The 22,813-nt window shown below is 38.7% G+C and overlaps 1 protein-coding gene across 1 annotated transcript in view; it reads right to left on the reverse strand.

Annotated features, from left to right (window-relative positions):
• Positions 1-22,813, reverse strand: part of ca8 (carbonic anhydrase VIII) — a 170,890-nt gene that overhangs the window by 14,259 nt on the left and 133,818 nt on the right. The gene's annotated exons all lie outside the window — the stretch shown is intronic.

Raw genomic sequence — 22,813 nt, forward strand, 5'->3', positions numbered from 1 at the left:
TTTGGTCATTGGGTTACAAAAAAGACATAAAAGTGACTAGGTTGGAACCAGAGTTACAGGGTCTGAATTATAAGGAAAGATTAAAAGAGTTGAGCATTTTCAGTTTTATCTAAAGACTAGCAAAATACCCGCGCTTCGCAGCGGAGAAGTAGTGTGTTAAAGAAGTTATGACAAAGAAAAGGAAACATTTTAAAAATAACATAACATGATTGTCAATGTAATTGTTTTGTCACTGTTATGAGTGCTGCTGACATCAAGGATTTGATTATCATTATTTCTTTCAATCAGGTTCATATTTGGAGGATGTGTTGTGTTCAAGTTATATTCCGTGTTTGTCAACCATTGTAAAGATAACAGGTTTCATTCATTGAAGTGTTCACTACCCAAATAGGTACTCGTGAATCTAAGATGTTTAACAGGCATTCCTGGTATTAAGTTGTGGATTTGCCTGTGAATATTTAGCGGTAGCGTGTCTATCAACTTAATTTAAACTTAAGCTTTACACCTTGCTTTCCTATTGGTATGTCTACAAAGGCTTGTTCAGATTCAGAGGGTTGTTCCTTTTTTACTGCATCAATAAACAGCTTGTCTTACTCTTTATCTTTATCACACACTGCATGCACGGGTTTACTTTTCCCAGTCAGTCTTTTTCCTGCAAAGTCAGTTCACGTGAGCTACTCGGAGTACATGCATCGAAGCTTCTCAGCTGTGCTTGTGCTATCTCGTGCGATCTCACGATGTCCACGGCTTTATTTAATGTTAGATCAGACCTGGCACTTAAAAGTGTCTCTCGCACTTTTGCTGAGTTTGTGCCAAACACTATTCTATCCCTGACTATCTCATCTTCGTTTGCATAAGCACAGTCCTTCACCAGCAATTTTAACTCCGTTACAAAGGGATGAAAAGTCTTGTTTATACCTTGCGTCCTCTCCTTAAACTTGTATCTCGCGAATATAGTATTCATCTTAGGCATGACAAACGCCAGCGGCAGCGTGTCTATGAACTTAATTTAAAGTTAAGCTTTACACCCTGCTTTCCTATTCGTTTGCATAAGCACAGTCCTTCACCAGCAATTTTAACTCCGTTACAGCAATTTTAACTCTGTTACAAAGTGATCAAAAGTCTCGTTTATACCCTGTGTCTTCTAATTAAACTTGTATCTCGTGAATATCATATTCGTCGTAGGCATGACAAACGCCAGCGGCAGCCTGTCTATAAACTTAATTCAAACTTTAGGTTTACACTGTGCTTTGTTTCTGCAGTAGCTGCACTTATGAATATGCTTGTATGCGTCACTCGCTTCATATTCTTTTGCTGCCTTCTCAATTGTGTAATGCGTTTTTTGAACAGGTTTCATTTATCGAAGTGATCACTACCCAAATCGGTACTTGTGAATCTAGGATGTTTAACAGGCATTCCCGGTATTAAGTTGTGGATTTGCCTGCGAATATTTAGCGGCAGCGTGTCTATGAACGTAATTTAAACTTAAGCTTTACACCTTGCTTTCCTATTGATATGTGTACAAAGGCTTGTTCAGCGTCAGAGGGTTGTTTGTTTCCTACTGCATCAATAAGCAGCTCATCTTCCTCTTTATCTGAGACATCACACACTGCATGCACAGGTTTACCTTTCCCAGGTCTGCAATGTCAGTTCAAGTGAGCCGCTCGGAGTACATGCACCGAAGGTTCTCAGCTGTGCTTGTGCTATGTCGTGTGATCTTGCGATGTACACGGCTTTATTTAATCTTAGCTAAGACCCGGCACTTAAAAGTTTCTCTTGCATTTTCGCAGAGTTTGTACCAAACACTAGTCTATCCCTGACCATCTCATCTTCGTTTGCATAAGCACAGTCCTTCACCTGTGAATATTTCGCGGCAGTGTGTCTATTGGATAGCTGCTGACAGATGGACTTATATGGGCAGGCACTCAATTACGTGGTAGGTGTGACGATGAGGGACGCAACTCCGGCTCACACGGCGACCGAGCTGCAGGCTATGTCCGTATATACAGTATGTACGTAAGTAGATTCCAGTTATGACCGTTATGCGTTGAATTTCGAAATGAAACCTGCCTAACTTTTGTAAGTAAGCTGTAAGGAATGAGCCTGCCAAATTTCAGCCTTCTACCTACACGGGAAGTTGGAGAATTAGTGATGAGTCAGTGAGTCAGTCAGTGAGGGCTTTGCCTTTTATTAGCATAGATTAAGAGGAGATATGATTGAAGTGTTTAAAATTATGAAGGGAAATAGTACAGTGGATCAAGGCTATTATTTTAAAAAGAGTTCCTCAAGAACATAGGGACACAGTTGGAAACCTGTTAAATTTTTCCCAAACATTAGAAAGTTTTTTCTTTACACAGAGAACCATAGACACTTGGAATAAGTTACCAAGTAGTGTGGAAGACAGTAAGACTTTAGGGACTTTCAAAACTAGACTGTTACTTTAGAACAGGGGTGCCTACACTTTTTCGGCTTGCGAGCTACTTTTAAAATGACCAGGTCAAAATGATCTACCTACATTAAAAATGATATACACACAGACACACACACACAAACACCACACACACACTTGAGTATCAGAGGTGGGTAGTAACGAGTTACATTTACTTTAGTAACTTTTAAAAAAAATTGTACTTCTAAGAGTAGTTTTACTGCACCAGACTTTTTACTTTTACTTGAGTACGTTTGTGAAGAAGAAACACTACTCTTACTCCGCTTCATTGGGCAACACTCAGATCATTACTTTTTTTCCATTAATTAAAGTTTGACAGACAATTTTCAATCTCCTCTGTGTAGCGTATGCTGTTGTGCACATGCCATCCATTGCGTCTATCGCTCTGACGCGAGGATTTGGATGTTCCCCAAATCAAGGCACTGCAGCTTTGAGGACAGATGTTGCATTTTTCGTTTGAAAGCATTAACTGAGCTAATCATATTGACCATGGTTTTCTTTTTTCCTTGCAGCAGTAAATTAAGCTCATTCAACATGTTGGTCAGATTGGAAAAAAAATGTCAAGTCTAGCAGCCATTGATCGTTGTTAAGTTGCTTGTATTCTGCATGTTTAATGACAAGGAGAAACTCCTTTTTCTCTGGCCAGGGGTCTTGAAATCTCAACAGGAATTTCTCCCTAGTTATCTGTCTCAACAAAGGCATCTTTTATCATCTCTTCATCTTGGAAGGACTTCTTAATTTTAATGATAAAGTGACTCACCCAGAACAATGCTTCGGTGTGTCTGCCTTTGCTTTTGAATTCAGCCAAGTGAAAAATGACAGCTGTCCGATTAACTGCGATTTTAGTTCCCTCTCCTTTCTCTTTCTCATTGCTTTTCGGAAGGAAGTCAGTTTCATAGTTTTTATGAACAGTTCGAAAGTGCCTTTCCACATTTTTCTTCTTTGGAATATCAATGATAGATTGACAGATCAGACAAACGCACTTCGATTGTGACATTGTGAGAAAAAAAAATCCTCTTCCAATTTCACATCCAGCCCATAACCAACAAATTCTTTTTAAATCCCTTTAGTCTGGCTGACTAGATCACTTAGATAGCTGGAGTTTTGCGGTAGCTCACGCGTTTGATCGTGCGTACGGGATGACCAGTGTGTTAGAAGAAAAGAGATCTCAGACTGGCCGTCCTGTCTGTCAATCAAGTGGCAAATGCCATAGGGAGGATATATGATAGACTAAAATTAAAAAAAAAAAACATTTTTGAATGCATCGTGATCTACCTGCACTACCTTTCCGATCTAATCGACATATTGGGCACTCCTGGTTTAGAGAAAAGTGGATAAGACTAGCAAGCTTTGATGGGCTAAATAGCCTATTCTTGTCTAGATTGTTTTAATTTTCTGATGTTCTAATGTTACAAATCTGGACAGCAAAATCCCCACATTGTTAAGAAATCAGACTTAACAAGAAAATACTGCCAATTATGAATGTCCACTTCTGGCACTTGATGGACAAAGTATGATAGAGAATAAATAAGTTTATTATATTTTACATCTACTCAGTCTGCCAATATTTTCTCAGTCTTCTGCTGGTCCACAAGTCAAAAGGGTTGAAAACTGCTGGTATAAAGTCTATTACCATAGCCACATCACAATTCTGACTGTTGTTTAGAGCAAATAAACAGCAAATAAACGGACTGACCGATTCACTAAACAGAAATGCGATTTCTAGCACCACATAGAAGAATAGTCAAATGTGATATAACCCTGGAAAAGTATATTTGTTGTATTTTGGGCTAGTATGAAACCTAAAGTCCAATTATTTATATGATGGGTAATATACAGTATATTGTATATTTAGATTGTAATAATAATGTTTTAAAACACAGGCCATTTTCTAGGTGCTGGGGTGGCATTTTTTTTTTAGTGGCTGCTATGACGATGGGCATCTGAAGATTTCCTCACGGGCTCATTCGAGGTATGTGATAACCCGCCAGAGCGGGAAGGAGCAATGTTGCTAACAGCTTCTTCTGTGTCTCTCCCCACAACAACGAGGAACCACCCAGTGAGGGCACTTAGCCCCACCCATTCTAATCTGCATAATATAAGAAGCCCGGCCACCCGGAAGGAGGCATCTTTTGCAAGCAGAGCAGACCGCCAGATGGAGCTCCCGTGATTGACCTTGACTTATGACGGCAAACAGTTATTTTGTTGTTCATTTTGCCCAAGCAAGCTGTTTATTGAAGACAAAAGGCATATTTTCTGTTGGACATCCTTATTAAATTGGACAACCCCTCATACCTGTACTCGGCCACACATTTTTTCTTCAATATTAAGGAGTTAAAACACAAAATTGTTATATAATTTTTTTTCATTTTCAAGTCTAAAGTCACACCAAGCTTATGCAATTGTTCCCAAAATATCAACCTCCTTTTTAATGCAGATAGAAATGGCTGATTTCATATGAGCTCAACACAGCTGTCAAATAGGTTAGAAAGTGGCAAGTTCTTGTAAATTGCAGTTAAATCGTTGGAGGGACCAGAGTGCCCTACTTTCTTGAGGAATTAATCACTAAAATATTATCCTTATGTTAATCTTCATTGAGGAAAGCACTTGGGGAAAATGAGGACTAAATTTATATTACATTTCAGAAATTAGAAAAGTTACCCTTCGCAATTTGCTCAAAGTAAAAAAGTAAGATATTAGCGTTTTATGATAATTAATCTACTCTTCATTGGAGATCAAAGTTTTGTAAAATAACTTTTCTAACTCATATCTGAGTCAAACTTTAACCTGATTGCCATTTTGCCTTTTTAGTCTTTATGCACCATTGTAGTGTATTCTGTCTTTTAACTATACTTTAAATGTGCATTTTAATTATTGGGTCACACAACTGTTTTGTCAGAAGTGCTGCTTTGCAGGTTTTAACTCCTGCCCTAGGCTTAGTTCACGTTTTACGCTGAAGTTCCAGTTAACATGGATTCCATTTGCTCATTTTGAACTAAACCATTGAATTATTAAGTGGATTTGACATGACTTTGGGGACATAGGATGACAGAGGAAATCACAGTAGCAGCTGTTCCAAAACAGGAATACACCTTGGATGAGATTCCAGCTCCCAAACTCAGTGAATTCAACACACCCATTGGATGCCTATCGGCTGCTGCTGCTAAAATTAAGTGCATGTAACAAATCTGGTACAAATTACCGAGATGGTGAAGCAGAAACCTTAAAAAACCTTTAAAAAGTATCTGGATGAGATATTGGGACAGCTTAATTATTAGCTAAACACACACACACCTGATGGACTGAATAGTCACCTCCCATTTGTCAAATTTCTTATGCTCTTATCTCTGCAATTACTGCCTGTGTCTGATTGTTTCCTTTTTTATAGAGACTCCAGTTTTTCTCCACGTCCCAAATACAGCAATGCAAGGTTAACTGGTGACTCAGTAGTGCCTCAGTATAGGACTGCTGAGTTTGCCCTAAGGTGCACGGACACTCCATGGCTGGCTTCTTCTTTGTACCCAGTGCTGCCTGGATAAGCTCTGATTCATGACATCCTGAAACTGATTAACACTCATGGGTGGTCCATCAGCTGACTCCTTCACCACTGACATCATAGCTCCAAAAAGCTGTGTCATACATCTGCTGTTCACCAAAGCAGGATGAGAAGCATGCTACTAAAATCACTATTAGACAGGTTAATGTCTCAGTAGGGGAAATGTCTAAATTGGCTATCAGCATAAAAAAATAAATGACAACCAAACCGAAACACAAAGAAGACCTTTTCACCATGTTCTTAATCTTTTTTTCTGTGGCTCAAATACAGTACATTGCCTTACATAGAAGATGGTATGTGAGACCTTTAAAATGTATCGTGTCATTACGATAGGGAATATGCGACACTTGAATATAAAAGAACCACAAATGCATTTGTATGTCGACATTTAGCTTCACTATATTGACCCATTCATCAAACATTGAAGCACGCACATTGATCCTGGAGGATCCTCGAAGAGTCTTTCTGTCACATGTAGACAGCAAACAGAGACTCTTACATCACATTCTGACTTTTATCGTGCTGTGCCCCCCGACTTTTTGCTGATACTACAATTCGAGCATGTGTCACGTTAATTTCTGAGGATGTGCTCAGTGGACATGTCAAATGAACTCTGGGAACGTGGAGTATAAACAAGGGATATTCCTAAGGCCAAGGTCATATACTTCTAACTTGTAGGTGAGATGATCCCAGAATGTATATACTGTACAGGGGTGAGCAACAGTAGGTTTACAGTTATTTGTGTGAGAGATGGCCAACAGCTTATCCTGGTCAATACATTCAGGCCGCTAGATGGAGTCCTTCCAGGCAGCATGGAGGTGCCCCGGATTCCTGCAGGGCATTATGGGAGATGGAGTGAGACTCCACAGCCCTGCTGGGTGCTGTGGGTGCCATCGGAGAACACTGCAGGGAGACACAGGAATTTCTATATTCCCTATAGCCCAGAAGTACTCCCAAGTCATGGTGACAGAAGGACAGAAGCACTTCTGGGTCGAGGACTATTTAAAGGACTGTGGAAAACCCAGCAAGCTGCGCCGGAGTTGGGAGGAAGGGTGAAGGAGCTGCTGGGTGGAGAGGAGGATTTATTGAATTGATTATTGTTATTATTGATTATTATTGTGTATTATGGAGGTGGAGATGCTTTGTGCACATTATAGAAGAAATTAAAATCATTTCTGATACTTTTACCTGGCGTCTGGACATGTTTTCTGCGGGTTTGGAGGAGAGACAGCACGCCCTACTGTCACATTGTATGGAAAAGGGCATGCAGGTTATAACTATTATAATAGCTATATTACCTCAATAGCTTTATTTACTTTATTAACTCAAAAGAATGTCACAATGGCACGGTGCACTTAACTACAATCTTATAAGTAATCAAATGGCCGGCCTTCATTATTTACACATTCTTGTAGTCTACTTGCTACACTCAAGCACACTTTGGCACAGAGTACATCAATAAAAAATACAAATAAATAATACAATAATTAATAAAAAACAAATACACAAATAAACTCTGTTTCACGTACTCACAACTGTAAACCTGCTTTGCATTGCATTTATTGTAAATTTTAAACGTGTGTAATTTTAAATTCTTATGTGATAGTCTGATTAGGTATTTAGATTTAGCATGAAAAATACTATATATATATTAATTCATATGACAAAAAAGTAACATTTTGTTGCCAAGTGTAATGTTTAACATCTTGGAACAAACGCATAGCTGCTTTTGTTTTTTTTTGTTTCATTTTTCCACATGAAATACCCTTACATTGCAAAAAAAAACAGTTTTGCACTGGCTTTTTAATTTGTGGTCATAAAAATATAATATAGTAAAGAATTTTTAATAATTTCTTTCTTCCTAAAGCCTCTGTGTTTATTGGCATTAAATGTAAAACAAGATTAAAAGAAATGAAAAGCATGTTTTTATTTTACATCCAAGAGAGATGTCATGCTGGGATTTTAATTCCAGTGCTAATGCTAACTATAAAAGTGCATGCAAGGTGATTAAAGCCAATGAGGTACATTTATCCAATTAATAGACGCTTTTAAATAAATGCCATATTCTGTGGAAACTTGTAAATAAAGCTCTTGCTCTTTTAGCTTCAGTGGCTGAATGAATTATTTTTAGCTGGAGGCAAATTGTTTTGATTGTGAAAAAATTTGTCATTGAGTTGAAAAGTGGAACCACTGCTGCTGTGGAATTTAGTGCTAATGTTAAAGTTTCACACCCAATTAGTAACAGTAATTAAAATGACATGTAATTTAGATTAGCTGGCATTTACTGCACTCTGTGAATTGTCTTCTATTTATAATTTGTTTTATTTAATTAGGTTTGTTTGACCAAAAACCTGAACTATATATCCAGGATATACTGTATACTACAAACATGGGTTAGCCGAAAAGTAAACAGCTCCTGTTCATTTGAGGTATTTATTAAATGGTATTCAAAGCACAATGCTGTCTTGTTCTTCAATTTTTGACACATTAGTCAAAGTCCCAGAGCACTGGCAGAAGCTGAAATATTAACAATATATTTAAAACGAGTTGTGAGTGATGTGTACAGTATTTCCATCCATCCATCCATCATCCAACCCGCTATATCCTAACTACAGGGTCAGAGGGGTTTGCTGGAGCAAAATCCTGCCAACACAGGGCACAAGTCAGGAAACAAACCTCAGGCAGGGCGCCAGCCCACCACAGGGCATGCACACACACACACTAGGGACAATTTAGGATTGCCATTGCACCTAACCTGCATATCTTTGGACTGTGGGAGGAAACCCCCAGGGAGAACATGCAAACTCCACTCAGGGAGGACCTGGGAAGCAAACCCGGGTCTCCTAACTGCGAGGCAGCAGCACTACCACTGCACCACCGTGCTGCCCTATACAGTATTTAAATAGATTCATTTTGAAACACACTCACTAGTTTACCCTGCAACCCTTGTGTGATTGCTGACGCCCCAGAGTTATGAACCACAAAATACTTTTATTCTTTTTAACTTGTTATAACTCTCTGAGCATTCTCAGTGGCAAATGGCAGTTGAGTGAGCACAAGTTCATACCGGCATTCTCTGTAGAGTTGGTTTGCTGTTCCATCATCTGTGGATTTTTCTATCCACTACAGTACAGGCCGGCCCTGATTCTGGTTACCACTGTTGTTTGTAATGCTGGCATGCAAGTGGTGGTAAGAGACTAGAAGAGCTGTCACAAATGCTTATCTGCCATGTTCAGGCCTTGCAGCTTGGCAAAAAGCAAATTAATAACTAGAGTGGGCAGTTCGCCATCTTGTCCCTTGTGTCATTTAGCATCTCCACCTCCTAATTCTGTTCTAAACCACCAAACTACCTGCCGTGAGCTATTCATTCTCTGCCACCAAACTCCAGCCTCTTGCATATTTTGTTAAGAAATATAAATTTGTAAGTTGCCCTAAAGAAAATTGACTATTTGATAATGTTGCTGTCAGAACGGTGGTGCAGTGGTAGTGCAGCTGCCTCGAAGTAAGGAGGCCAAAGGCATGGAAGTTACTTAATTCGGTGACGCTAAATTGGCCCTCGTGTTTTTGTGTGTGTATGTGTGTGTCTGTTAGCCCTGCAATGAACTGGCGCCCTGTCTAGGGTTTGTTCCTGTTCCTGCGCCCTATGCTCCCTGGGATAGGTTCCAGCCCACCCTGCGACACAGGTCTGGATTAAGCAGATTAGAAAAGTAAATTAAATAAAAAACAATATTGTTCCTTCTCGCTGACCACTCTCATGGGGTAAATCTACAATAAACTATTTTTATGTAGGAAATCATTCTGAATTTTAGAATTTAACATCTACAACCTATTTGGACTCACCGAGGGGAATATAACAATTGCTTGCTTTAAATTTGATGGGCTGATTTCCATTATTGTACGAAATTTCCTTGACTTAGTTACTGTAACTGTTTGCTCTTTTTCTCACAGCCCTCTCAGTCACATTTACATATTTTCTTTCTTCTCCACACTACATTATATTAATCTACACATGCACAAGTCTCCAACTAATGTTTTAAGTCTGTATTTTTAAAATTACTTGTATGTGATAGAGTACTGAATATTTAAACAGTGGCTGCTTTCCAGTTTTTTTCAGCAACTGGATATAAATTCTTCCTCTCTTGTGTGTCTTTTTAATCATCTTGTATCCTTTAGAACATTAGAATATTAGAATATTATTCTAATGTTCTAATTATGATGAGAACTTGCTTGTCCATCTAATTCACCTAGAGTGTCCTCTTTCACCTAGATTGTTCAAAATAACATCAAGTCAAGATTTAAAAGTCTATAAAGTCCCACTCTCCATCTCCATGGTTCTTTGCATTAAGAAAAACCTTCTAACATTTGTGCAAAATCTGCCTTTAGCAGGTGTCAATGAGTGAACGCTAGGGGTTCGCTGTTATCCCGTGAAACCTAATGGACAGATGCAGACACTGGTTTAAAAGCACCAAGAACTATTTTAATTTTTTCTTCAATATAGTGCCTCTAAAGCACCACATCCACCACAATACACAAATAATCAGTAATACAATTCAATCCGCTACAATAAATCAATCCTCCATTCCCAGCAGCTCCATCACACTCCCTCCCAACTCCGGCTCAGCTTGCTGGTCTGCACCAGTCCTTTAAATAGTCCTTGACCCGGAAGTGCTCCTGTCCTTCTGTCCATGTAATTCCATAGCACCTCCGGGTCAGATAAAGGCTTATATTTTTCTTCAGCCCGGAAGTACTTCTGTTTCTCCGTCCTTGTGACTTGGGAGTGCTTCCGGGCTACCGGGAAGATAAAAATCCCTGCGTCTCCCTGCAGCGTCCCACGATGGCACCCACAGCACCCAGCAGGGCTGTGAAGCTGAACTACATCTCCCATGGTGCCCTGCGGGAATCCGGGGCACCTCCATGCTGCAGGGAAGACGAGTCTAGTATGTGTCAGCTGGGATGAGCTGCCAGCCATCCATCACCCAGGTTTCTAACCATGTCCATGTGTTCTCGTTGAAAAATGTATGTTAAAGTAACAGCTAAGGAATTCTGTATAAATTCTGTTCCTAATTTTAAACACTTTGATTTTGTCACCTCTTAATCTCCATTTGCTAAAACTGAAAACATTCACCAAACTATTATCACACTTCATAACTCTTACTGTTGGAGTCAGTCTATTCGCTCTTCTCTGGACTGTTTCTAGCTCTGCTGTGTCTTTTTTGTAATTTGGAGACCACAAATATACAAAGTACTCCAGGTGAGACCTCACTAGTGCTCTATATAAATTAACCTCCTTTGATTTGTGCTCCACACATCGTGATATATAACCTAACATCCTGCAAGCAGACTTGATTGCTTCTGCAAAAAGTCAGGATGTAGATTGTGACCAATAGGTCTTCCTCATAAAGTGTACTTTCAAGTTTCAGACTGCCCTTGCCACAGTTAAGCACATAGAAATGTAGTCTGGTCTTAGTGTTAATGTTATCAAGAGTTGTATTAGTAGTTAAAAGAATAACAAATTTTATATTGTACTGGAAAAGCAATGTTGCTATTTTATTACTATTAAAGACTTTGATTAAAGAACGTTATTGACTGTTTGAAAGTGCAGAAAATCGTCTCTCTGGGCAGCAATATGAGGTTCCATGTGGTGTAAAACTTTGATAGGAACAGAGCTCAGCCTGTCTGTTGTGTTGTGAGGTCTACCTCCCATACGACCTCTAGGTTACAAATGAAAGGGTTCCTTGGTTTTGGTGCATTGCCCGCAAAACCAGTAGTCCCGGTTCACGTACAACTCGGTTCACGACCAAAAAGCTTGCCAAACTTTTGCCTTGGTTCACAACCACACACTCGGTATACGAACAAGCCAGTTTCCCTTGCCTGTCTGAGCTGAGCTGAGAGAGAAAGAGAGAGAGAGCAAGAGAGAGCAACAGCGAGCGAGCACGTGCCTGATGGGGGTTGGGGAGAGGAGATTGCTTCACGTGTTTGCTGAACAAGCCAGTTTCCCTTGCCTCCTGAGCTGAGAGAGAGAGAGCAAGAGTGAGCGAGCACGTGCCTGCTGGGGGAGGAGGATATTGCTGCACGTGTTTGCCTGCCTATCTGTAGGCTGTAGTGCAAGCGAATCACAAACCCCCACCACAGGCAGCCTGAGAGAGAAAGAGAGCTGCCATGCTTTTTCATTTAAGCAAAGCCGCTCCTTCTTCATTGTTTTCAATAAGACATGCACTCTCTTTGTGCTCTACAGTATTTTGTGTGCTTTTGCAGTTATCTATGGCTTCTAAGCAAGTGGAGAGTGGTCAGAAGTAAGTTTTGAAGAAAATTGAAATCGAAGTAAAGAAAGAAATTACAAGAGGTGGAAAAACTGTTTACCAGTTTACTCATTTACCAATCTGAGAACCCTCGTGCTTTCAAGCAGCATAATGTAAAGAAAGCCAGACTGCCAGTAATGTGGAGGGCAAACATGAAGGGTTGGGTCACAAGAACTTTCTTTTTGGAATGGCTGCATGAGGCTTTCACTCCCACCAGCTAAACAGCTAAAAGCACCAGAAACCCAAGAAATCACAAGAGAAAACACCTGAAAGAAAACACTTCATGCCAGAACTCGTTTCATGCAAGGTTAGTTTTCTTGGTGGTTTTTGTATTACCGATTTTTCAAAAGTTTGATTTTTTAGTTCATAATGCGATTTGTTGCAATGTTATTTTTCTCTTTTTTCAAATGTTCCCTTTTTTCCTTGTGCTTAAAACTCATGAAAGTGTTTACAGATGGAGATTTTCATAGCGCGATTAGGTGCGATATTAAATTTCTCTTTTTTCAAATGTTCGCTTTTTTCCTTGTGCTTAAAACTCATTAAAAAAATTGTTTACATGGAGGACTTCATCATGTGATTTGTTGCAACGTTACTTATTTGTTTGCTTGTGAGTTGGTTTTTGCAAGAGCTTCGGATTTGTTGTTCCTTTTTTTTTCCGCCTTGCTTAAAACTCATTTTAGAAACATTGTTTACAGCGATCAGGCTTTAGGTTTAATAGTGTGATCTCCTGCAATCTTACTTTTTTGTTTTCTTGTGAGTTGGTTTTTGCAAGCGCTTCGGATTTGTTGTTCCTTTTTTTTCTGCTGTGCTTAAAACTCATTTAAAAAAAAAATGCTGCGCGAGCAAGGGAGGTAGGGAGGGAGGGGCTTTGGTGGTGTGTGTGCTACAGAGAGAGAGAGAGAGCGCCAGCGAGCCAGCTCGTGTAGCTGATCAAGGAGCCTGGGTGTTTGGTGTCAGTGTTATTCAATGTTTTTACATTAGTTTACTATTGCACTGTGGATTCTATGGTGTAATTAACTATATTTGTGCTTAATCTTTACATATTTTTACATATTTACATACAGTTTGTACGGTCTGGAACGGATTAATTGTATTTACATACAATCCTATGGGGGAAACTGCTTCGGTTCACGACCAACTCGGTTTACGACCAAAGTTCTGGAACGAATTATGGTCGTGAACCGAGGTTCCACTGTATCTCATTTGTGAGTTTAAGCCATCACAATCGTTGCAGGCTGTTTTAATGAGTACAGTATGTCTTTTCTCCAGCAGGAGCAGGAGGAGGTTAGGAGCATGCACTGATATAATGAAAAGAAGAATTTGATGAAGATATGTTTTCTATTGTAACTTATGTCTGTTGATCTTGCCTCCATTCTTGCATCTTTTTGACAGTACCTTTACCCTCCTTTAGTTATTTATACTGAGTAGCATTTTGTTTTAGATGTATTTAAGGTCAATTCCATTGACAACTTTCATTTTTGGTGGTTCATATTTTTTTGGGACTCTAATATTTGTTCAATGTGTAGGTGGCACACAGGATGGATGGATGCATCCCGGCCAGAAACCAGAATGATTCCTTACCCAGAGGGTAGGTCCTAAGGAAACGTAAAGGCATCCCAACCAGAACCGATGGTTCCTTACCCATGTGGCAAGGCCCAAATAAATGGTCAGGCATCTGGACTGTAAATGGGCTTAATACCTTTTTCTGGCAATGTTAAAAGATGAGGACAGGGAAGGACTGTCTCTGGGTGATGTTTATTCCCCCCAGGCGCCTATTTGGGAGCCAGCAGGGAATGCCAGGAGTTGTAGTCAGGTAGCACAGCCCTGCTAGGGTCTGTGGGTGCCACAAGAAGGTGCTGCTGGGAGATGACCCAGTGGTATTGGCACCGGAAGTACTTCTGGGTCCTCACTAAAAGGTACCACATTCCCTTATCCAGGCAGGTCAGATCTGAGGGGAAGGAAGTCAACACTCAACTGGGTTTAGGGCAGTGCAGTGGTGAGAGGAGAGATGAGAGTATTGTGGAGAGAGAAAAGGAGAAAACCTGTGCTTTATGTTTTGTCAATTTTGGAGGTGTTGTGTAATAAAACCATCCATTATTTGAATCCTTGACTGTTTGTGTGATCGTGATTGGGGTTTAGGGCCCACTGACAGCCCAGTTCCATCACAAATGGAATAAAAATAATAACTTGTGCAGTGTTGCATAATACACTCATGTAGTTTTTTTTCAGGGTAGTGATCGCACACATTTACCCAGGCTACATTCTACAACATATAAACCCAATAAATCACTTCACCATACTCTTTGTACATATGTAACATCTTTTAAATTACTTTTGGAGATAGAGCTAAACAGCAGAAGGTTTTAAAAATGCTTTTCTTTGAATTGCTTCATCATTTTTATAATACCTTGCAAATGTTCACATTTGATGTTTTAAAGCATTTTGCTGTGAAAATGTTGTACATCTGCTGTAATAAAACACATTTGAAATGAAACACTTCCATTGGATGCACAGAAATGGCCTTTTAATGAAAAAGCCTGGCGTACTAGACAGCACACACCTTCACATTATTAGTTCTGGTGAAGGAGATGGAAATAATTATTGTGTCAGTCAGCCAAATCCCAAGCATGCCTCACATATTCGGTAATCCAGACCTGGTGGAAGATATTCTGCTGTGTATTAATACTACATCAAACAACACATCTTCTTTAAATCTATTATTATTAAGGGAAATAAAGAACTTAATCTGTAGGCAGTACTGTCTTTTTCTTGTCTTCCTCCCTCTACTATTAACACTATCCAGTGAATCAGACCCCATAATGGGTTATGAAAACAATAGAAATTGTGATGGTTGGAGTAGCCATGAACTAACTACAAGACCTTTGACATCCCCCTATCATCTTAATAACTTGGATATGTTTTTGTCGAGTGTTCAGTGGGTTTTGACACCATGTGTGACTGCTATATTTGTAGAAATCACTGATTGGTGAGCTCATTTTGATCTAGCTAGTTGTGTATACCTGCAATGTATTGTTCGTGGAAAATTTCTCATCCATGAGCTGAGAGTGTTTAGAAATCATTTCAGAATGACTGACCTCGGAAAAACTGGAGGTACTTTTATATATTCAGTATGAGATACCCTCGAGTAGGCAGTGTGTTGAACAATAATATCCAGCTTTCCTTAATTTCATTGTCTATTCCCATAAAATGCATTCAAACAATATTCAGATCCCTTCACTTATTTTACATTTTGTAATGTTGCAGTCTTGTATTAAAATCATTTAAATTATTTTTTCCTCCACATCAAGCAACATTCTGTACCCCAGAATGACAAAATGAAAATAGAAATTCAGGAATATTTACAAATTTATTAAAGCTTAAAAAACTGAAATATATTGTCACAAGTATTCAGACCCTTTGCTATGACACTTGACATTTGGCTTAGGTGAATTACATTCAATTGGTCATCATTGAGAAGTTTCAACACCTGCTGTGGAGTCCACCTGTGGGCAAATCAATGCATCAGTCATGATCAGGAAAGGCACACACCTGTCTATAGAAGGTTTCACAGCTGACAATGTCCATCAGAACAAAAACTAAGCCACAAGGCTGAAGAATTGCCTGTGCAGCTTAGAGACTGGATTGTGCTTGGGGCACAGATCTGAAGAAGGCTACAAAATAATTTCTGTAGTACTGAACGTTCCCAAGAGCACAGTGGTCTCTGTAATTTTGCATGGAAGAAGTTTAGAACAATCATGACTCTTCCTAGAGCTGGCCAAATCGAGCAATCATGGGGGAATGGCCTTGGCAAGAGAGGTGACCAAGAGCTCAATGGTCATTCTGGCTAAGCTCCAGAGAACCTGCATGGATATGAAATAAATTTCCAGAAGGGCAAGCATCACTGTAACACTCCACCGATCTGAGTTTTATGATAGGGTGGCCAGACAGAGGCCTCTCCTCAGTAAAAGACACACAAAACCCGCTAAAGGACTCTCAGACTGTGAGAAATGAGATTGCCTGGTCTAATGATACCAAAATTAGCATCATGTATGGAAGAAACCATGAACTACTCAGCACCTGTGCAATGCCATTCCTAACGTGAAGCATGGTGGTGGCAGCATAATGCTTTGGGGTTGTTATTCAGTTCCAGGAGCCAGGAGACTAGACAGAGTTGCAGGAAATATGAATGTGGAAAAGTACAGAGATATCTTTAATGAAAACCTGCTCCAACGAACTGTTGACCTCCGAGTGGGCTGAAGGTTTACTGCCAAACAGGATAATGACCGTAAGGAACAACTCTGTGAATGTCCGTGATTTGCCCAATCAAACATCTCTGGAAATACCTGAAAAGAGCCGTTGACTGACAGAGCTGGAGAGAATCTACCAGCAGAAGAATGGCAGAAAATCAAAACCATAAGAAACTTGCTGTATTGTACCCAGGAGGACGACAGGCTGGAATCTCTGCCAATAGTGTTTCACCTAAGTACTAAACAAAGGGTCTAAATACTTGCGTCAATTGGATATTTCAGTTTTTTAGTTTAAATAAATTGATAAAAATTTCTAAAATCCAGTTTTTGCCGTGTCATTCTTGGGTATTGTGTGTTACTTCATGAGGGAAAATTAAACGACTTTAGTACAACGCTGCAACATAGCAAGATGTGAAAAAAGTGAAGGGGACTGAATACTTTCTGAATCCACTGTAAATCAAAAGTTTAGTGACATCCATAGTGGCCACATTCTCACAGATGTGTATTTACGGTTTCATTAAAATGAAATAAAAACCAGGGCTATATAGAACAATTGCAAATGAAATTCATAAATGAGTGTGTGCAAGTGTGCCCCCAGATGAACTGGCCTCCCACTGTTCCCACTTCCTGCCAGTCTATATTGGAAATGAGTGGATGTATGAGAATATGCTTAACTGTTTTTTGTCTTAAAATTTGTGAAACTGACAAAAATGTATTTTTTTATAGTTTAGTTTTACTGTGTGCAGGTTTTAATTCAATTTAGGGAGGGAATCTTCAGTAATGTGTAATAAAAGATAAGTGTAAGATCCCACCTTATAATTTAAAATTGTAAACTTATTATCTTTCACACTTTGTTGTGGTAAAATTCTAAATGGCAGTACTTAAAATGGAAAAAGAATGGAAACACTCTTAAAGATGAATTATCTGGGCCCTTCACAGATATAATTTCTCACTTCAAATTATGTTTTCAGGTAGTAAACCACTTTATTTTTCTTTCTTCACTGTATATCCCTTTTTATTGTATATTTTGTAACTTTGACAGCTCAATTGTAATGATGATAAATAATTCATATTTTTTCAAGCTGTATGGCCCCCAGTCATAGCCGCATGCAACTTTCTTCTTTTTTATTTTCTCCCATGTGAGGTGCTGAACAAATTTCTACAGTAAAATTAAACCTTCAGTTTTATTGCAAGTGCTCAGTAATATTTCTGTTTACTAATGAGGAGCCACAAATGCTGAACAAGGGTCATATTTTTAGTTAAACAGTTTTCTTCTTGTTTAATTTTGTTAGTTTCATGCACTGTTTTTGTTGTGCCCTTCAACTTTCTCAGTTAATTTCAGTGAGTGGAAGTTTATAATGAGTGAAGAATGCTGGTCTTTGGAGTTTGTCATTGTTAAGTGTCAAATGTCTGAATCCTCGTGGCAAACAAAAGAAATTTATTTTTCAGTTATGTAGCACAGACAATATTCTTGTATGAAATGTACTTTATATTTTTCTCATTAAACTGGTTGTTTAATTTATTTTAAAATGAAAAACAATAGTCACATAAAATAAGTACTCTGTAATTTTCGTATTATTTTGCTAGATTCATTAAGCAGAAAATGAATACTTGCCCTCACAAATTCCTTTAAAGGTTACAGTAAATATCATTTCAAATTGTAATCTTAAATATCTAGAGGAAAAGGATGAAAGATGTCATTTCTTGATTTTTTTTCAAAGAAATTCCATTCATATTTTCAAAATATTTTTTTGGATTATGAAAAATATCATTATATTCCATCTTTATTAAAACATACCTTCCACTGTGAGATACTGTGGAATAAGTGAATGTGCTTCTTTGCTCGTGCTGGAAATCTTTTTGCTGATAAGAGCTCTGTATTAGAATGAACTGAACTGAAAAGTAAGGGGGGCAGTGGTGAAGAAATGATTTCACATCATATCGCGTGTGCTTCTTGATCACTGGCCAATGTCAGCTAATCTCTGTGCTTGTTGTTAAATAGTCAAAAATAGCAATCCTATTTTTTTTTCTGCAAAGCCCAGAAGGTCTACCTATTCTCTGCCCTCCAAAATAATTAAAAAAGATAAGTCAGCCTGTGAGATTACTGAGTGGCACAAGTCTATAGAAAATAAGCTGTATCAACTGAGCTGATAACTCTGTAAAAAAATAAGTTATTTGACACTATGGTCCAGTAAAAAACAGAAAAACTAACCAGATTGTTTAAAGGAAATAAAACTTAAATAGTCTGCCTTAGATATTAAAGTTCAAAAGTAAAACTACACATACCACAAATGTGTGTGTGTTGGGGGGGCTTTGGTGTTGACTTTTCAATATAACCAAACATAGAAGATGCTTATTTTTAAAATGATGTAGTTCATGGGTTGGTGCTTCATCTAGTTTAAAAATCTGGAGTGGGCTCCCTTAGACTTTCATGTAAATCAGATATGGGGATGGATATTTGAGGAGTAAACCACAAGGCAATTTTTATATTTTTATATTATGTACATTTATTATGTACAACAAATCAAATTAATAATATATTGAACTATTATTATAAAAGCATTGTTGAATAAATCAGACTCTGCAGCTGCATGAATAAAAGGTAAAGTACCAGTTCTGGTTAGCGGAAATAGCCCAAAAGTTGCTAGAAATCTATGTTTTGTATCTAATACTTGTATTCGAAACTTGGTTGACCTAAGTGAAAGCGTACTCAGGTTATCTTGTTTACATACACACACATAAACAAACAAAATGGTATTTTCAGACTAGGGAGGTCTAAAATGTTGAGATTCATCAAAATCTCGAAATGGAATTTTTGGAGGATTCCTATACTTTCCCTTATTAATAATAATAATACATTTTATTTATATAGTGCCTTTCCCATGCTGAAGGCACTTCACAGAGTCTTAGAAAAGAACAGCAGGGTATATGTAACATTGGATACAAATGTTTTTCTGATTAGAACAATGAAGCAGACTGCAAAGCATTAAATAGAGTAAAGGACAATAAACCAAAGTAAAATGCTAAATTCAATACTAAAAGAAAAACCTAACAAATAACCTAATTTGTGATATAACAGACACACAAATTATCCTCAGTACCTGGACAGAGAGGTAAACTGAAAGAAAGGACAGAATGTTAAGTGAAAAGCCTTCCTAAATAGATGAGTTTTAAGTTGTTTTTTAAAAGAATGAGTGGAGTCAGCAGATCTAATTAATTTCGGGATGTCATTCCAAAGTCTGGGTGCTATGGAGCTGAAGGCCCAGTCACCCATAGAGTGCAGGTTAGTGTGAGGCACAACAAGATTACCAGAATCAGAGGACATTAGTGGGTGAACAGGAGTATAGTGATTTAGAAGGTCACTGATGTAGTCCGGTGCAATGCCATTTAAAGCTTTGTAGGACATTAGCAGAATTTTATATTCGATTCTATAAGACACAGGGAGCCAGTGAAGGTGGAGCAGGATGGGTGTGATGTGCTCACTGTTGCTGGTTCGAGTAAGGACTCTTGCAGCCGAGTTTTGAATAAGCTGGAGCTGTGATATAAGATTAGAAGGGGCACCTGCCAGCAGTGAGTTACAATAATCGATGTGGGATGTGATAAAAGCACGGACAAGTTTCTCAGCATTGAAAAAGGAGAGGAAGGAACGAACACATGATATGTTACAGAGGTGAAAGTAAGAAAGTTTCTTAATGTGGTTTATGTGGGCGGAATAAGAAAGGGAGGAATCAAAAATGACACCAAGATTCCTTGCATCAGTAGAAGGTCTGATGAGATCAATGTCAACAGTGACTGAGAAGCTCATTTTCTTAAGTTGTGCTTTAGTCCAAATTTGCAGGAGTTCAGTTTTGTTGCAATTTAATTTTAAAGAGTTCTGCTCCATCCAGGTTTTAATTTCACTGAGGCAAGTTTACTCATTTACGAGAGAGTCAGGGAGGTCTAAAATATCAAGATTCATCAAAATCTCGACATTGAATCTTTTGACTTTACAATACTTTCCCTATACTTCATATACGAGAAAGTAATAAAGGACAGTGTATTTCTTCTTCCAACATTAAGTGATTTATAAAACCTAATTTGTTAGAAAATTCCTTGTGTTTTGTTTTCAACCATAAAGGACTCCCAGTAGTCATTTGAAGGATGAACTTAACATCTGACTTGGAATTTTCTTAGTTGGCACCTTTCTCTCTCAGTGGTTGCTTGATAGAAGAATGATGCTATTAAGATGAGACCTTGGAGTCCAACCCAAACCTTGACCTATGGACAATGGAGGCAGCAGATTCATTTTGGACATGGTTTTCACAAATCTGGCTTCTCTTCCTACTCCTTCCGCTCTGCTGCATTTTGTCTCAAAGTGAAGTGCTGCTTGATGAATCATGCATTTCTATAAGGATCATTCCTTGCCTAGGGTCTTTCAGCTGGTGATGTTGACCTGTTTTTAAAGGTAGATCATAAAAAATGTCCTTTAAACACTTCTTTTGACCAACTCAAATTTTCTGATCTTGGCTCATTTGATAGTCCAGGACTTCTCTGGAATGACAGGAGTGCTGTTTTACAGGGGCCTATCTAATGGAGTTGGTTCTGAAGCATCCAGACCACAATTCTGACATTCTTAGTCTTGGTAAGGGTGCTGGAACTGTTGTAAAGATAGTCCCAGTTTGCACGGTAAAGGCAGAACTAATGCAGTTTTTTTGGTGGGAATGATATGAGTTCCAGGTCAAACCTCTCTTCAGATGTGGCATGTAGTTAAAGGTTTTTAGGCCAACAAATTCTGCTTTTCATCGAACTCCTGGCAAAATGGCGAGTCTGAGGCTAGGGATCTGTGCTGGCAATCAGAAGGTTGCCGGTTTGATTCCCGTAAATGCTGAAACGATCCCACTCTGTTGTGCCCTTGAGCAAGGCCCTTAACTTGCAATTGCTTTGCCCAGGGTATGATGTTAACCTGAAAGCAGGTCCTCCAAGTTGCAGGGAAAACTTGGGGGTTGGTGGTATGACTGGCACTCCAGCCACTGTAAAAACCTCACGCTGTCCCACTCCATTCGAACTAGTGTGGTGTCACCTGTTACGCAGCTGCTCTCGAGTCCTAATTTGGGATGCTGAGGTGGTTCATCATGTGGGGAGTGCAGCAACATGCTGCATCAGTGCATGCTGCCAACCTCTCTCTTAATTAGGCAGTCTTCTTTTTTCCAGTATCTATGATTTAGTGTCAATCCAAAACTTCCAAAAAACGTGTTTGCTACATTTTAATTGGTCTTTAGCAATCATGCATATACAGTACAGTATGTTACATTGGACTAATTACCGTAAGTGTTTTATCCTGAATTTAAAGATTTTCAACATCATGGTTTCAGTTCCATGTTTCCGTGGATGTTTAAGCCGTTATTTATTACTGACATCACTGATGGGTCTGACACTGAAGTAACTTCAGCTTTTCTGCATTCACTGATGTTTACCCTGGTGTTTACTCCACTGAGTTTACTTCTTGTTAATTGCCATTACATTAAGGGAGCAAATCCACAGCAAAAACGTAAATTAGTAAAAAAACAACAAGAGAGTGTTAAGCAATTAAAGTGACAGCAAAAATATAAACATTTCTACAACGTAAATAAATGTAAATTTGACCCTACTGTGATTTTTTTAAATGTACAATAAGAAAAGAAGAAGAAAAGAAGACCAGCAAATGAAGCAATGAGATCAGTTACAATTAAAAGAGCTCACTGTCTGGAATAAAACCTGCAGCCACAGGGGGCCTCGGGACTTAACTTGAGAAGTACTGCTGTACAGAATTGTAGTGATACAAATGGCCCTTTGGTTTCCTTCATGAAGTTACTATTCTTAGTGCAGTTTCCTGAAGCAAAATCTGGCACCACTAATGAGATGTTGAACTTCCTGTTCATTGAATGCCTTTTGGGATACTTGGCGGCTGAGGTATGGGAAGTAGTGAACAGCATCCAGAATTTCTCCAGTGATGGTGATTTCCAGAGTAATACAATTTTACAGAATTTCACTGACTGCACATATTTCAGAAAAGTTTAAATAAAATAAACATTAAATGTAAATAACATTTCAATCCCCCAATCACATGGAAATTAAATCATATTATTACACATATTATATAAGGTTTTGTCAAGCATTTGTGTCAACCACTCTTTGGGGTCACCTGAGTTATGTACTACTGCTCTGGGTCAAGAGGGGGCGCTAATGCTAACACATTCCTCTCTGGTTCCCTTTGCAGCACCAAGATGACCCCCAGTGAGGGCAA

Source organism: Polypterus senegalus, chromosome 5 (assembly GCF_016835505.1).
Source record: "Polypterus senegalus isolate Bchr_013 chromosome 5, ASM1683550v1, whole genome shotgun sequence".
Classification (NCBI taxonomy): Eukaryota; Metazoa; Chordata; class Cladistia; order Polypteriformes; family Polypteridae; genus Polypterus; species Polypterus senegalus.